Source organism: Apodemus sylvaticus, chromosome 5 (genome assembly GCF_947179515.1).
Source record: "Apodemus sylvaticus chromosome 5, mApoSyl1.1, whole genome shotgun sequence".
NCBI lineage: Eukaryota > Metazoa > Chordata > Mammalia > Rodentia > Muridae > Apodemus > Apodemus sylvaticus.
In genome coordinates this window covers 76,095,021-76,110,811 of record NC_067476.1, presented here as the reverse complement: position 1 = coordinate 76,110,811, position 15,791 = coordinate 76,095,021, and positions in this window count along the sequence as shown.

Genomic DNA, 15,791 nt, shown 5'->3' with positions numbered 1-15,791 from the left:
TTCTAGGTTAATATCCACTTATTAGTGAGTGCATACCATGAGTCACCTTTTGAGTCTGGGTTACCTCACTTAGTATGATGTTTTCTAGCTCCATCCATTTGCCTTAGAATTTCATGAATTCATTGTTTCTAATGGCTGAATAGTACTCCATTGTGTAGATATACCACATTTTTTGCATCCACTCTTCTGTTGAGGGATACCTGGGTTCTTTCCAGCATCTGGCAATTATAAATAGGGCTGCTATGAACATAGTAGAGCATGTATCTTTATTACATGGTGGGGAATCCTCTGGGTATATGCCCAGGAGTAGTATAGCAGGATCTTCTGGAAGTGAGGTGCCCAGTTTTTGGAGGAACCGCCAGACTGATTTCCAGAGTGGTTGTACCAATTTGCAACCCCACCAGCAGTGGAGGAGTGTTCCTCTTTCTCCACATCCTCTCCAACACCTGCTGTCTCCTGAATTTTTAATCTTAGCCATTCTGACTGGTGTAAGGTGAAATCTCAGGGTTGTTTTGATTTGCATTTCCCTAATGACTAATGAAGTTGAGCATTTTTTAAGATGCTTCTCCACCATCCGAAGTTCTTCAGGTGAGAATTCCCTGTTTAACTCTGTACCCCATTTTTAATAGGGTTGTTTGGTTTTCTGGAGTCTAACTTCTTAAATTCTTTATATATATTGGATATTAGCCCTCTATCTGATGTAGGATTGGTGAAGATCTTTTCCCAATTTGTTGGTTGCTGATTTGTCCTTTTGATGGTGTCCTTTGCCGTACAGAAACTTTGTAATTTTATGAGGTCCCATTTGTCAATTCTTGATCTTAGAGCATACGCTATTGGTGTTCTGTTCAGAAATTTTCTCCCTGTACCAATGTCCTCAAGGGTCTTCCCCAGTTTCTTTTCTATTAGCTTCAGAGTGTCTGGCTTTATGTGGAGGTCCTTGATCCATTTGGATTTGAGCTTAGTACAAGGCAATAAAGATGGATCAATTCGCATTTTTCTGCATGCTGACCTCCAGTTGAACCAGCACCATTTGTTGAAAAGGCTATCTTTTTTCCATTGGATGTTTTCAAGGGCTGCCTTTCTGACTCTCTCCTGGATTTGATGTGTTGGGTGGTTGTTGTTTGTAATTTTAGTTTATATTTTTGTTTTTACTTTTGCTGTTTCATTGTCATTGTGCTGACATTAAATCAAATATACAGACAGAAAGAGAAATTCTCAAATTCATCTGGAATAACAAAAAACCCAGGATATCTAAAACTATTTTCAAGAGTAAAAGAACTTCTGGGGCAATCAGCATCCTGGACTTCAAGCAATACTACAGAGCAATAGTGTTAAAAAAAAAACTGCATGGTATTGGTACAGTGATAGGCAGGTAGATCAATGGAATAGGATTGAAGACCCAGAAATGAACCCACACACCTATGGTCACTTGATCTTTGACAAAGGAACTGAAAACATCCAATGGAAGAAAGATAGCCTTTTCAACAAATGGTACTGGTTCAATTGGAGGTCAGCATGCAGAAGAATGCAAATTGACCCATTCTTATCTCCTTGTACTAAGCTCAACTCCAACTGGATCAAGGACCTCCACATAAAGCTAGACACACTGAAACTAATAGAAAAGAAACTGAGGAAGACCCTTGAGGACATGGGCACAAGGGAAAAGTTCCTAAACAGAACACCAATAGCTTATGCTCTAAGATCAAGAATTGACAAATGGGACCTCATAAAATTACAAAGTTTCTATAAGGCAAAGGACACCATCAAAAGGGCAAATCGGCAATCAACAAATTGGGAAAAGATCTTCACCAACCCTAAATCCGACAGAGGGCTAATATCCAATATATACAAAGAACTCAAGAAGTCAGACCCCAGAAAACCAAATAACCTTATTTAAAAAAATGGGGTACAGAGCTAAACAAAGAATTTTTACCTGAAGAACTTCGGATGGCTGAGAAGCACATTAAGAAATGTTCAACATCATTAGTCACTGGGGAAATGCAAATCAAAACAACCCTGAGATTTCACCTCACACCAGTCAGAATGGCTGAGATTAAAAACTCAGTAGACAGCAGGTGTTGGCAAGGATGTGGAGAAAGAGGAACACTCCTCCACTGCTAGTGGGGTTGCAAGCTGGTACAACCACTCTGGAAATCAGTCTGGCAATTTCTCAGAAAACTGGGCATGACACTTCTTGTGGACCTGGCTATACCACTCCTGGGCATATACCCAGAGGATTCCCCAGTATGTAATAATGATACATGCTCTACTATGTTCATAGAAGCCCTATTTATAATATCCAGAAGCTGGAAAGAACCCAGATGTCCCTCAACAGAGGAATGGATACAAAAAATGTGATATATATACACAATGGAGTACTATTCAGCCATTAGAAACAATGAATTCATGAAATTCTTAGGCAAATGGATGGAACTGGAGAACATCATATTAAGTAAGGTAACCCAGTCTCAAAAGAACACTCATGGTATGCATTCACTGATAAGCGGATATTAACCTAGAAGCTTGGAATAGCCAGGACACAATCCACATATCAAATGAAGTCCAAGAAGAAGGAAGGAGTGGCCCCTGGTTCTGGAAAGGTTCAATGCAGCAGTGTAGGGGAATATGAGGACAGGGAAGTGGGAAGGGGTGGATCGGGGAACAGGGGGAAGGAAGAGGGCTTATGAGACTTCCGGGGAGGGGCGGTGCAGGAAAGGGGAAATCATTTGAAATGTAAATAAAGAATATATCGAATGAAAAAAGAAAAAATCAAATATATCAAGCAAGGTCAAATTTAAACAATATAAACACCCATGCTTGATTTCTGTCAATCCATTTAGGGGGAAGGAACATTACAAATGCAAATATCAACACCTTCAGTGGCCAGCCAGCTCATGCTTCTCTCCCCCTTTTTGTCTCTCCACCACCACCCTTTTCTCTTAGTCTGGGTGTCCAGGCTATGCCTCAGGAGGCTCACCTCCTAGTCTTCAGGGCAGATGCTGCATACAACTTTCTGACCAAAACATCTTTTAAAAACTCCTTTCCAGTACTGAATTAGAAGATGGAATTCAACATTCCTCTAGAAGCATATTGTAAAAGTGTGATGGCTGAGATCACAAAGGTATTTGCAATGATGGCTTCCTGACCACATAATTCAATGAGCAGAGCCAACTCTGCCCTCTCTCTCCAGGGTCTGAGCAGTGATACAACTGAGTCTTGCTGGTTTCTAGGACTTGAGCTGGGACAATTCTGACAATCTCAGATGTTTTACTCAAGCTTCATGAAAGACTTACTGCCCAACTTGTAGACCCACTAAATGAAAGCAGGAAACAAGTGTAGAACCACGAGCAGAGCAGGTGCCTGAGGCACGCTGGGTAATCACTGACACTGGGTCCACTGAAGCTCACATGGGGTCACACTGAGTAATCACTGACACTGGGTCCACTGAAGCTCACATGGGGTCACACTGAGTAATCACTGACATGCTGGGTCCACTAATGCTCACATGGGGTCACACTGAGTAATCACTGACACGCTGGGTCCACTGAAGCTCACATTACAAATGTCTCTGGGCTTCCTAGTTAAAGAGCCAGTCTCTTTCAATTATCCTGCTTAAATCTGTTTGTGTTAAAATTATGTCGTAGATAATACAACTCAAAACTTTGGAAGATCAAAGAAAGCAGGACATAAGGAAAAAAATGTCTAGAGTACATACCCTGAGGCCTGCTTTTTTCTGTATATTTTACTTGTGGTAACTCAGTCCTCACAAGAACTATCTGAAGTGCAGGCTCTGTTGTGATTCTCAGCTTACAGAGAAGAAAGCATAGAAGTAGCCTGTGCTAGAAACAGAAATACTAAAGGTAGAGCTGAGGTGTGCATCCTGGAAATCTGAGTGAGACTATACTGCTAACTCCTATTGGATAATCTGGGGGAGGGAGGGTAAATGGGTATATGCACAGATGATAAAACAGGAAAAGGTGAGTCACAGTTGTCAAATAAAATGGCATTCAATAACGTGTATTCTTCACAACTGCACTTGAAAGGATGAGAAAGGCAAGCATTTGATAGAAGAATTCAAGGAAAGAAAAAACATGAGCAAAGAACGTCAGGAGATGGGCAGGATAGCTCTGTACTTCCTGAGCATGACTGGAGACCTTGGACTGATTCATTTTATTTGAGACAAGATCTTGCTCTATAGCTCAAACTGGCCTCAAACTGTGTTAGGCCACAGGAGTGCTAGGATTACAGCTCTGCACCACCATGAGTGGTGGTTTGGTAGGTTTGTTTTTAATTCTAAGAACATAGAGATGTACTTTCTAATATTTAATGTGTTCCATGGTGAAAAGTCTCAAATGGGGATTCAAAAGGGATACTGAAATGGATTCTGGGGGCATAGAATTTATTAGAGGACTTATTCATGCATGGGCAAACAGACAGACAGACAGACACTATGGCAAGGATTCATGTGGAGAGCTCACACCCTGGCACCAGATAAAGACAGAATAGCTGGGGCTCTGAAGAGAGGGACTTAGGACCCACAAGACAGAAGTAGGAATCTCTTCTTATACTTTTCTGAGGATGGGGAGGTTTCAAAGCACAAAGTCAGGCTCTCTGAGTCCCTGGTAGGAAGCAGGGAAGGAGGTCGAAGTAGGATCTGTGGCTACCATACTCCCTTTTAATGTAAACTCACTTCCCCAGGTGGGGAACCTCTGGTATCTAGGAGTCTTTGCACTACAGATTCACAGACAGTGTCTCTGTGGGATGCCTGCCTGCATGTGTGAGATGAGAAGAGTTGTGCAATTAGGTACTACAACCTATGTAGCAGCTTGATTCTAACACATTCTTACACATGATATTTGTGCTTGATAACCTTGGTTGTCAACTTGACACACTCAGAAAGATGGAGCACTGGTTGAGGAATAGCGTCTATCAGATTGGCCAATGGACATATCTGTGGGTGTTTTCTTAATTGCTAATTGATGCAGAAGGACCTAGTCCATAGTGGGCAGTACCATTCTAGGACAGTGGGCCTGAGCTATACAAGAGTTAATAATGGGCAAAGGAACAGCCCAGTTGGCAGCACTTATCAAGTTCTTGCCTTGAGTTTTCACCTTGGCTTCCCTCAATGGTGGAACATAGTCTATAAGATAAAAATAAACCTTTTCTTCTATCTCAATTGTTTTTGTACATGCTGTTTATCACAGCAAGAGGAACCAAACTCAAACAACACCCTAACTCAGTAATTCCTATTTCAAGAACAGTGGAAAAAGAACAAATTTAGTCAAATCCCTGAGTATATCTAACTTGAACCAGGTAACAAGAAATCCAATATACATTCTCAGCCAATCTCCCTTGGTGTCTTAAAGGGCATATCTTAAGATGATAGTTAAGAATGTTAGAGTCAAATAAATTGGTTCAAACACACCTGAAGCTGCTTTTTCATCCTGAAAATCCTGTTAAGATTATCAAACTCATTCACAGCTTTGCAGAGCAAATGAAGTCATGCGCCTATAAATTTAGGAGAGTACCCAGCTGGCACAAGTAAATTCCCAATTTGGTCAGCATGTTAGCAACATACTAATGTCAAAATTAAATGAGAATGATGTTCCATATTGCTCCTTGGAGCTGGAAAGACCCAAGCTATCTAACTGAATCATCTAAACTCCAGGTCTGGGGGGGGGGGGAGGGGGGAAGACAGAAACAGAGAAACAAGGGAAAGCCTTAGACAAGGGAAAACCTTCTTTTACTATTCGAGTAGTAGGTAAAATTTTTAAACACCAAAATTATAAAGATCTTCAATCTATTGATAATTTGATTCTAATTAAAACTTCTATCCACATAGCTAGAATTGCAAGGGGGGAGCATAAATGAAACAGCAATTAACCTTTGGTTCTGAGCTTATTTGCTCCTACCCAACACGGGTCAGTTGCCATAGAGATTATACCTACATGATCTGCAGATGAGACCAAAGCCACATGGAGCCTCTGAGCTGGCCTCCTCTCAGTGTGGCTTTGGGATAATTAAAAAATCCACTGGAAGAGAACTGAAAGCTGATCTGAAACTCTACAGGAATGGAAGTAGAAATGAAAGGGAAGAAGGCAAGGAGGGTATGGAAATCAAGGGGAAAGATATTAAAGAAACATAAGACTGAATAAAATCCAGTCTCCTTCATCTACAACTTTCCAGTCTGTCTGTAGCTGGGGGGAGACAGATAAGAAGAAACCGGAAAGCATAAAGAGTTTCTCACTTCTGCTAGCAGGAGGCTTCTTAGCTTAGGAATGTGACCAACGAAGCTGAAGCCTGCCTTAGGCAGCGAGGGGGAAAGCAAGGAGGGCTCAGCTACAGTGCATTTCTTGTCTTGACTCTAGAATACTGTGTGGGCATAAAGCAACCAAACACAGTGGTACTGTTCAGAGGATGGACTAGGTCAAAACTCAAGAGAGTTTAGTCCATTTTCTGTGGCTAATAATACAATATCTCTAGCTAGGAACATTTTACAGAACAAAGGTTTATTTGGGCTCCTGACATTAGTGACCGGTGGTTAAGAAGCAGCATATGATGACAGCTTCCTTAGCAGAATGTGGAAGAAGTGTTAGGTTTCATATGGGAAAAGGAAGTGTGGTGGCTACTCTTGATTGTCAACTTAATTGGGTCTGGAATCAACCAGGAAACATCCTTCAAGGCAGTCTGTGAAGGTATGGTTTGGAAGGATTAACTGGTTCTCTTAAAGGGCTCTGCAGGAGTCTCTTGCAGCAGCCCCACATAGAGAGAGGACATAGGGAGAGGTAGGGCTGCCTTTGCCTGCCCACTTCAGTCCTTGTTCCTGAATCCATCTGTTCTGCTGTGGCTACTGTCATCAGTCTTAGCATCTGAACCCAGCTTCTTCCGCCTCCCAGGATGGACTGAAAGCCAGCCACTCTCCAGGAATTCCCCAGGCCCAGAGCCCCAGAGTGGAGCTACTGAAACCTGCAGCCTTGCAAGCGAGCAGCACTCTCTTCCTCAGACTGGTCCTAAGCCACAATCTTGCATGTCTATCTTTACTTCTTCTGTGGGCAGTTGAAAAGTCTTCAAATTGTTTTCACGCTGATTCCCTTATAGTTATACATATTGCCTTTGGATCATGCTATAGCTCCTAAATCCTGCTCTACACAGTTTAAAACAGGCAATCAGATGTCTAAATACTTGTTGTTTAAATATTATTTCCCCCATCAAATACTGTGTGTGTGTGTGTATGCGTGTCTGTGTCTGTGTGTGGCCATTAAGTCCCAGGAAGCTCCTGTCTCCAAGTCCCCAGCACTGAAATTACACATCCACCACAATACCCAACTTTTTTTACATGATTTCTGGGGATTAAATTCAGGTCCTCAAGCTAGCATGGCAAACATTTACCCACAGAGCCATCTCCCCAGCTCCAACTCATCCCTTTTAATTCTGCCTGCTATAATGCTATATAGAACATGAACTGGATCTTCTGAAGTTTTGGTCCAGCTGATGGACTTGTTTTACCCTGGTTCCAAAACTGTATTCCAGATGAATACAGTAGCATTCATTTGCATCTGGAGTCTGGTCACCAATACATAGGCAATCTCTAGCATGTGCTATGTCTTTCCTAATCTTAGTGCCTTCTGAGTCCTCCCTAGATTTCCCACAATGTTCCACTGGCAGTATTCTGGGACTTTTCTAGCAGATTCCTCAAACTTTTCTAACCTGTCTCTGATCCAGTTCTACCCAGCACACTGTCTTTACCAGCAATATGACCCTCAATCCTAACTTAGAGTGACAGTCAAGTTTGTTATCATTGTAGTAAAATATATCTGGGTACATTATATTTTAATGAGATTTATTTAGATCCTATTTTTTTTTTTAAAGAATGTCCAAACGACATGGTGCTGGCACTGGTTAGGGCTCCTCTCTGTATAATCACACCATGTCAGAAAGCATTACAAGTGAGAATTATGTACAAGGAATATTCAGACATATAGGCAGTCAAGAAACCAGAGGTAGGGGAACGGCCTTTCTCTTTTTTAATACCTACCTTATAAAAACTGACAACAATCCCCCAAAACTCTATCAATTCCTTTTAAAGGCAGCATCCTTCATGACCTTATCACTTCCTACAGTGCCCCACCTCTAGAAGATTCCATATCAGCTTCCAGAGCTGCCACATCCAGAGAGAAGCTCTCAACTCCTGAACACAAAGGAGACAGTCGAGTCATATTCAAACCATGGCTCCTGGACTATGAGTTCTAGAGTAACTAGACCAATAAAGCAGTCATCAGGAAACCTAATTCCTGTTTGCAGGTCTTCATGGCCTATATCTTTCTGTATTTTCTGGATAGATTCCAGCTCCTCTCATCTCTGTTAACCCAGCATTCAAGGTCAGACATAATTATTTCCCCCTCAAAGTTCCAAGACCTGTTAATAGCATTAACAGTGATAATCACTACTAAGGAACAAAATAGAGTCTGACTTAAGTGGGTTCTCATTAAAATTTGAATAGTGTCTTCTAAAAAAAAAAGTGACATTGAAAGTTGGTTTTGTCTTTTATACACACAAGAGTTTTACAAGAGGTACTTTCCATGGTGTCCTCAGAAAATGCTCCCTCCCCAGAGAAGCCTTCCATGACCAATTGTCGTTGTCATAGTTAACATTAACTTTCAACATGACAGACCCTAGAATTATCGGGGAAGAAAAAAAGTCTTATTTTAGTTTGCTATTCTGTTGCTCTGATAAACACCAAGACCAAAATCAACTTGAGGAGAAAAGAGTTCATTTTAACTTGTACTTCCAGGTCATAAATCAGGCAGAAACTCAAAGCAGAAGCAGAGACAGGAACCATGGAGGGAAACTTCTTACTCACTTCCTGTCCACCTCATGTTCAGCTAGCTTTCTTATACAACATAAGTCCACCTGCCCAGAGATGGTGCCACTCACAGTGAGATGCGCCCTCCTGTAACAACCACCAATTAAGACAATCTCTCAGACATGGCCACAGACCAATCTGGTTGAGCCAGTTCTTCATTTGATATTCCCTCTTACTATGTGATTCTAAATGGTAACAAGTTGACAAAAGAACTAACTAGCAAATATCAATTGAATAAGTTTCTTTAATCTGGTTAGTTTGTGGACACATCTATGTGGGATTATCTGATATAGGGGAGCATTTCCATAAGACACCATGGAACTGTAAAACTCTTCCCTATATGAAAAACCTTCAATGTCACTTTTTTAGGAGATGCTATTTAGGGCAGCAGAACTCTGCCTCCCGCCAGTCAGTTACAAGAGTCTCTCCGCCATCTTGGATCTCGGGCACCAGAGAGATCAGACTGAGGTACACAAATATAACCCAAGGCCAACATCGCGGGGGTCTAAGCCCGACAGGCGTTGGCCTGCACCCAGGCCCTGGACTGTTCGGGGGGCCATCAGTGTGCGAACCAGGCCAGGAGGTTGATCGCCCGGCCTGTGCACACTCCGCCATTTTGACTATAGGACTCCAGAGAGTCCTAGCAGGCAAAGTCAGCTAAGAGTCATAGCCCGAGGCTAACATAGCAGGGGGTCTAAGACAGACAGGCCTTGGACTGACCCCAGGCCCTGGGCTGCTCCATGGGCCATCTGTGTGCCAACCCAGCCAGGAGGTTGTTAGCCCAGCAGACTCTCCCAGCACTTTCAGGGAGCACACACATGCAGCCATCCTGGCCACCTGACAGAACCAATTAACAGTCATAGCCCGAGGGGAACTTTGCTTGGGCCTTAGCCTGCCAGGCTTTTGCTAGACTCAGGGCCTCAGCAGCTAGGCTAGCCTTGTGTGCACCAACCTGGTTGGAGATAGGCTGCCTAGCAGAGTGATCAGCACTCAGAAAAGGTCCCGCAGCAGCATAGACCATCAGCACTCACTGAAGGAGCAAACGGGCACCCCCTGGTTCACACAGACAACCTGGGGCAAGGCACGCTAGGGCTGCAGGGACACCCAAGAGGAGGGCAGCGCATTAGCAATCTGTAACAGGGGAAACCCAGCCATCCAGTGTTGCAGAAATAACCATATAGCCACACAGGAGGCACAAATACCAGCCAGAGACAAGACCAACTAACGCCAGAAATAACACTATGGCAAAGGGCAAATGCAGGAACGCTACTAGCAGAAACCTAGGCAATATAGCAGCACCTGAACCAAGCTCTCCAACATCAGTAAGCCCTGATTATGCAAACACACCAGAAAAAAAAGATTTGGATTTAAAATCACTGTTCATGATGCTGCTAGAAGAACACAAAAAGGACATAAATGAATCTCTTAAAGAAATAGAGGGGAACATGAATAAGCTAGAAACCCGATTAATGGAAACACAAAAAATCACTTAAAGAAATTCAGGAGAATAAGGCTCAAGAGATAGAAGCCAATAGAGAAGAAACACACACACACAAAAAAAAAAAAAACTTAAAGAAATGCAGGAGAAATTGAGTCAAACAGCAGAAGTCATGAAAGAGGAAACACAAAAGTCTCTTAAAGAATTACAGGAAAACACAAACAAGCAAGTGAAGGAGCTAAGCAAAACCATCCAGGATCTAAAATCAGAACTAGAAACAACTAAGAAATCACAAAGGGAGACAACTTTGGAGATAGAAAACCTTGAGAAGAAATCAGGGGCCATAGATGCAAATATCAACAACAGAATACAAGAGATGGAGGAAAGAATCTCAGATGCCGAAGATACCATAGAAACCATTGACTCAACAGTCAAAGAAAATGCAAAATGCAAAAGCTTGTATCCCAGAACATCCAGGAAATCCAGGACACAATGAGAAGACCAAACCTAGGGATTATAGGTATAGATGAGAGTGAAGATTTACAACTTAAAGGGCCAGCAAATATCTCAGGAGACAGCAGATGTTTGCGAGGATGTGGAGAAAGAGGAACACTCCTCCACTGCTGGTGGGGTTGCAAATTAGTACAACCACTCTGGAAATCAGTCTGGCAGTTCCTCAGAAAACTGGGCATGTCACTTCCGAAAGATCCTGCTATACCACTCCTGGGCATATACACAGAGGATTCCCCAGCATGTAATAAGGATACATGTTCCACTATGTTCATAGCAGCCCTATTTATAATAGCCAGAAGCTGGAAAGAACACAGGTATCCCTCAACAGAAGAATGGATGCAAAAAATGTGGTATATCTACACAATGGAGTACTATTCAGCCATTAGAAACAATCAATTCATGAAATTCTTAGGCAAATGGATGGAGCTGGAGAACATCATACTAAGTGAGGTAACCCAGTCTCAAAAGATCAATCATGGTATGCACTCACTAATAAGTGGATATTAGCTTGGAAAACTGGAATATGCAAAACATAATCCATACTTCAAATAAGGTACAAGAAGAACAGAGGAGTGGCCCCTAGTTCTGGAAAGACCCAGTGTAGCAGTATAAGACAAAACCAGAACAGGGAAGTGGGAAGGGATAGGTGGGAGAACAGGGGGAGGGAAGGGGGCTTATGTGACTTTCGGGGAGTGGGGAACCAGAAAAGGGGAAATCATTTGAAATGTAAATAAAAAATATATCAAATAAAATTAAAAGAAAAAAAGGAGACGCTATTTAAATTTTAATGAGAACCCACTTAAGTCAGACTCTATTTTGTTCTTGGGCAGGTGGTCCTGGATTGTGTTATAAGGCTAGCTAAGCATGAACCTGTGAACACAGAGAGCCAGCAAACCATTCCTCTGTAGTTCCTTTGTTGTTCCTGCCTCAAGTTCATTCCCTGACATTCCTCAGTAATGGATTGTGACCTGGGAGTATAAACCAAATAAGCCCTTTCTTGCCAGAGTAGCTTTTGATCAATGTCTTATCACATTAACAGAATGAATCCCAAACACCGCCCCTCCTACTGCAGCTGTTCTACAGTTCGAATTACATCATTTTGTAATTAACAAGTTCTATCTAAAATTTACTGCTTGGTGGAATCGTCTCACTCGTTTGCTGATGTTTTCTCTAAGCTTCCTAAGGCATGATGTGTTGCTTATTCTGGTATTTTCCATGTCTAGTGCAGCACCTGAACAAAGCACATGGACTATATGCATGGATGACATTTCCCCAGATGGACCCAGTTCACGTGAACCTCACACCAAGACATTGTCATTCCATTCTCTCTCTCCCTCTCTATCCCTCTTTCTCCCTCTTCCCTCCCCTCTCTGTCCCTCCCTTTTGTCTTCCCTCCCCCTCCCACCCTCCATTCCTCTCTCTGTCTCTATCTCCCTCCCCCCTGAGTCTGTCTCTACTTCTCTCTTTCATTTCAGGTTGTAAGAGTAAGAGTGACAGCATCACTGATCATTCCATTCGTTCTTTCAATGAAAAGTTATTGACTGTTTACTATGTGTCAACTACCATGCTAAATGCTAGCAGGGAAATCGTAAAGAGTCAGACAAGGCCTCTACCCTGTGTCAGTTCCATTACAAGAGTAAGCATAGCTGGTATTCACTGATAATACAGACAATGTAAATTTGTCAGGAATGGTCATCTTTGCTAGGGAGGAAGCCATTGAGAGTGTTTTGAGGTACTAGGGGCAGGGAGGACAGGACAGTTCCTTCAACTCAGGTGCTCAATAAGGTCTTGCCTATAAAGGGAGCATGGCCTATAATGACAGGTAAAGAAATTCTAGACAGAGGGGACCGAAATGTAAATTCCAAGAAGTAAGAAAGATCTAAGTCCTTCTAGGGAATTAAATATTGTGGTCTAGAAGCATGAAAGAGGCCAGTGGAGAAGTGTTTTTAGTAAAGGGCAAATGGGAACCAAAAGGATTTAACTGAATGACAGGATCTGACTTACGAGTTAAGAACATTACTCTGGGATCTATGGAGATCTTGATATGCGAGATCACTTGATACACAAGCATGAAGACCTAAGCTTGGTTCCCCAGCACCCACATTATAGGCCAGGTATGACCACATGCACCTACAATCCCAGCACTTCGGGAAGAAGAGAGACAGGAGAATATCTGGGACTTGCTGGCTATCAGTCTAGTTTCAGATTCAATGAGAGACCCCGTCTCGACAAAATAAGGTAAAGACTGATAGAAAAAGTATCAGCATCTTCTTCCAGCTTCTAAACACACACTGGCATACCCCCCATGCACCTGTGCTTGTGCACACACACACACACACACACACACACACACACACACACACAAAGAAAGAAAAGTATTCTGGCTGTTATTGAGAGATGAAAAGATTGAAAAAGTAGGAAGGGGTCTTTATCTGAACAAGAGAGAGGACTACTCTCATGCCTTGTCCTTGGCTGGTTGCAAAAGTGAAGAAGAAAAGTAGAGATAACCTCATCTGGTTCTAAGATTTATTTTTAGTAAAGATTTGAACCATTTACAAAGATATGTCTTCATTTTTGTAACAAAGTATGAATAATAAAGGTTGGAACATGCTGTGATGTAATGTCTGGGAACTGTTGTTCTGGAGAATGAATTCTAGTTAGTGAGAAAGAAAGAGGCCTTGGAGTGTGGGTTTATATGCATTCCGCTGTGATCATGTGTCATGTGATCTGTGATCGTATCTGCTTGGTTGATCCTTCCTGGTCTGAGGTTGATTTGCTATCTCTTGACACCACATTTCAACCTTGGGCATAGCCTCAGCAATGTCACTTTTGTCTTGTCTATGGAGGTCACAGCATTTGGCTGCTGAGTTAGTATCTGATCCCACTGTAGTTACTCTGAAGAGATCCATACTACTCTATAGCCATTATTGCTGGTAGCTCATTGGCTGGGGGGCTAGTTACAGTAAGAAACACACATGGGAAGGACATGCCTTCGCCATTTGCTTCTTAGGATCACCCAATCTGGTAGTTCTTAGTGAGAACCACTGGTAACTTTTGTAAAATATTGCAAAGAAAAGAGTAGCCATAGAGTTCAGCTATCACCTGGCTTCTAAATCTCCCTAGGTGCTGTTAATGGGTTTGACTCTCACAGGCTCTTGATTGTGTAAGGCTTTGTAGACCGTTCTTTACAGTTTTCAGCTTATGATAGACTTTGGCCAAGAAATATGCATCAGCAGATTCTAGCAGTTGTTCATTCTAGCACTTAGCTGAAGAACCCAGAGCATAAGCCAAAGTTATCTGTGCCTTCTTTATCTTTCTCTGAAGTTGAGCATCAAGACAGGCTGAAAAAAAAAAAAAAAAAAAAAAAAAAAAACCCAGCTCAGAGAATAAAAATCCCAAAATCATGTATCTAATCAAACAGATTAACTTCATGCCCAGATCTAAAGGTTCCAAAGCCCATGTTCTCTTCTAATACTGTCTTTTAGGGAAGCCAAGGGTTTGATGCCAATCCTGCCCCTTAGAAGTCATGTGATTTGGGGTGTGCCATTAACCTCTCTAAAGCCTCTTCTGTAAACAGTTTCTACCCACATATTTTTTTTTAGCCAAGAAGAGATCTTAGTTCTCGGGAGCATTGCGACTTGGGGTCACCTACCTGTCATTGTCATCTCACCATGGCCTTTGGGCTTTAGCCAAGAACTCCATCGCCATGTCATGGCTTGGCCCAGAGTAAACAACCAATGTCTCCAGACTGAATACAATGACCTCCCCATGTCATCTGACATCTGACTTAGGAACTTGGGATGTGTTCTGTGGTTTGACTAAACACCCCATGTTGCAGGAATCTTCCTGTCCAATTTCATCAGTACAGAGAGGGTCTGTGATTGGATGGGGAAATAGGGGGTGGAGCGAAGAGTTGCGCAGGAGGACCATGGGCGAAGAAGAAGGCTGGAGAGGTGGGGGAAATGGCTTCAGGTATTTTTTTTTCTGTTTGTTTCGTAAGGTTAGAAATATAGGGATAAGGCTTTTACTGTATTGGCATCTTGTAATTGTGATTATAATATACATAAATCTAATTAAGCCTTAAGCGTCATGTTTCTACTGGGTGATTGGAATGAGTAGGTGCTGGGTGGAAATGAGATGAACTTGCGGAACCACGACGTAGGTTGCCCGGGACCTCCGCCGGAGGGATGGGAGGGACAGGAGGGATGGGACAGCCAAGCCGGCAGGACCGCCGATGAGCCTGAATCACGCCGAAGGGGACCCTGCCAGGATATAGTAATAGAAATTGTACGGCCAGCAGATCTTGAAAGTCCGGTTCTCCACCGTGAGTTGCCTGCCTTATTTGTGTTCTTTTTTAATATTTCTCGCACCAACCCCATAAGAGCCACACTGGCCCTTATTAAAGTTTTGTATCATGAAGTTGGGGGCATTAAATGGAAAAACTGGAAAAAACAACCCATCCATGTGACCCTAGTAATTCACTTAAGAGATATAACTGTATTTAACTGACTGCGCATATCAATTTGTATTTATTCAATGAAAAAAAGACTGATGTGCATTAAGAGTATTTCCACATGACGCATTGTGGTGTTTCCAGGTGTTTCAAAAATCCACGATTATCAAAAGTGACACTTATTGTAGGCAGCCTGGTTCCTGGTTGAGCTAAAGTTGGAAACCCTGGTGACCCTGAGGGACGGCAGGCATTTTGCCTGGTTCCCAGACACTAAGCTCCTGACACAAGACCACAGCCCTCCATAGATTTGTGGCCATCAGTCACAACACCCCAAACCCTTCCACAGGTAGGGGATGACTTGTGCTCACATAGCCTCAAGGCAGATCTCCATTTTAATGAGTTACCTAAAGGCCTGGAGGCTTAGCCAATAAACTCCCCTTCACAGACACTCCTCCCTGAAAAAGGTATTTAACCTCAGGCCCACCCCTGAGAAGTGGGGTAAAGATTTTACTCATCTACTTTCC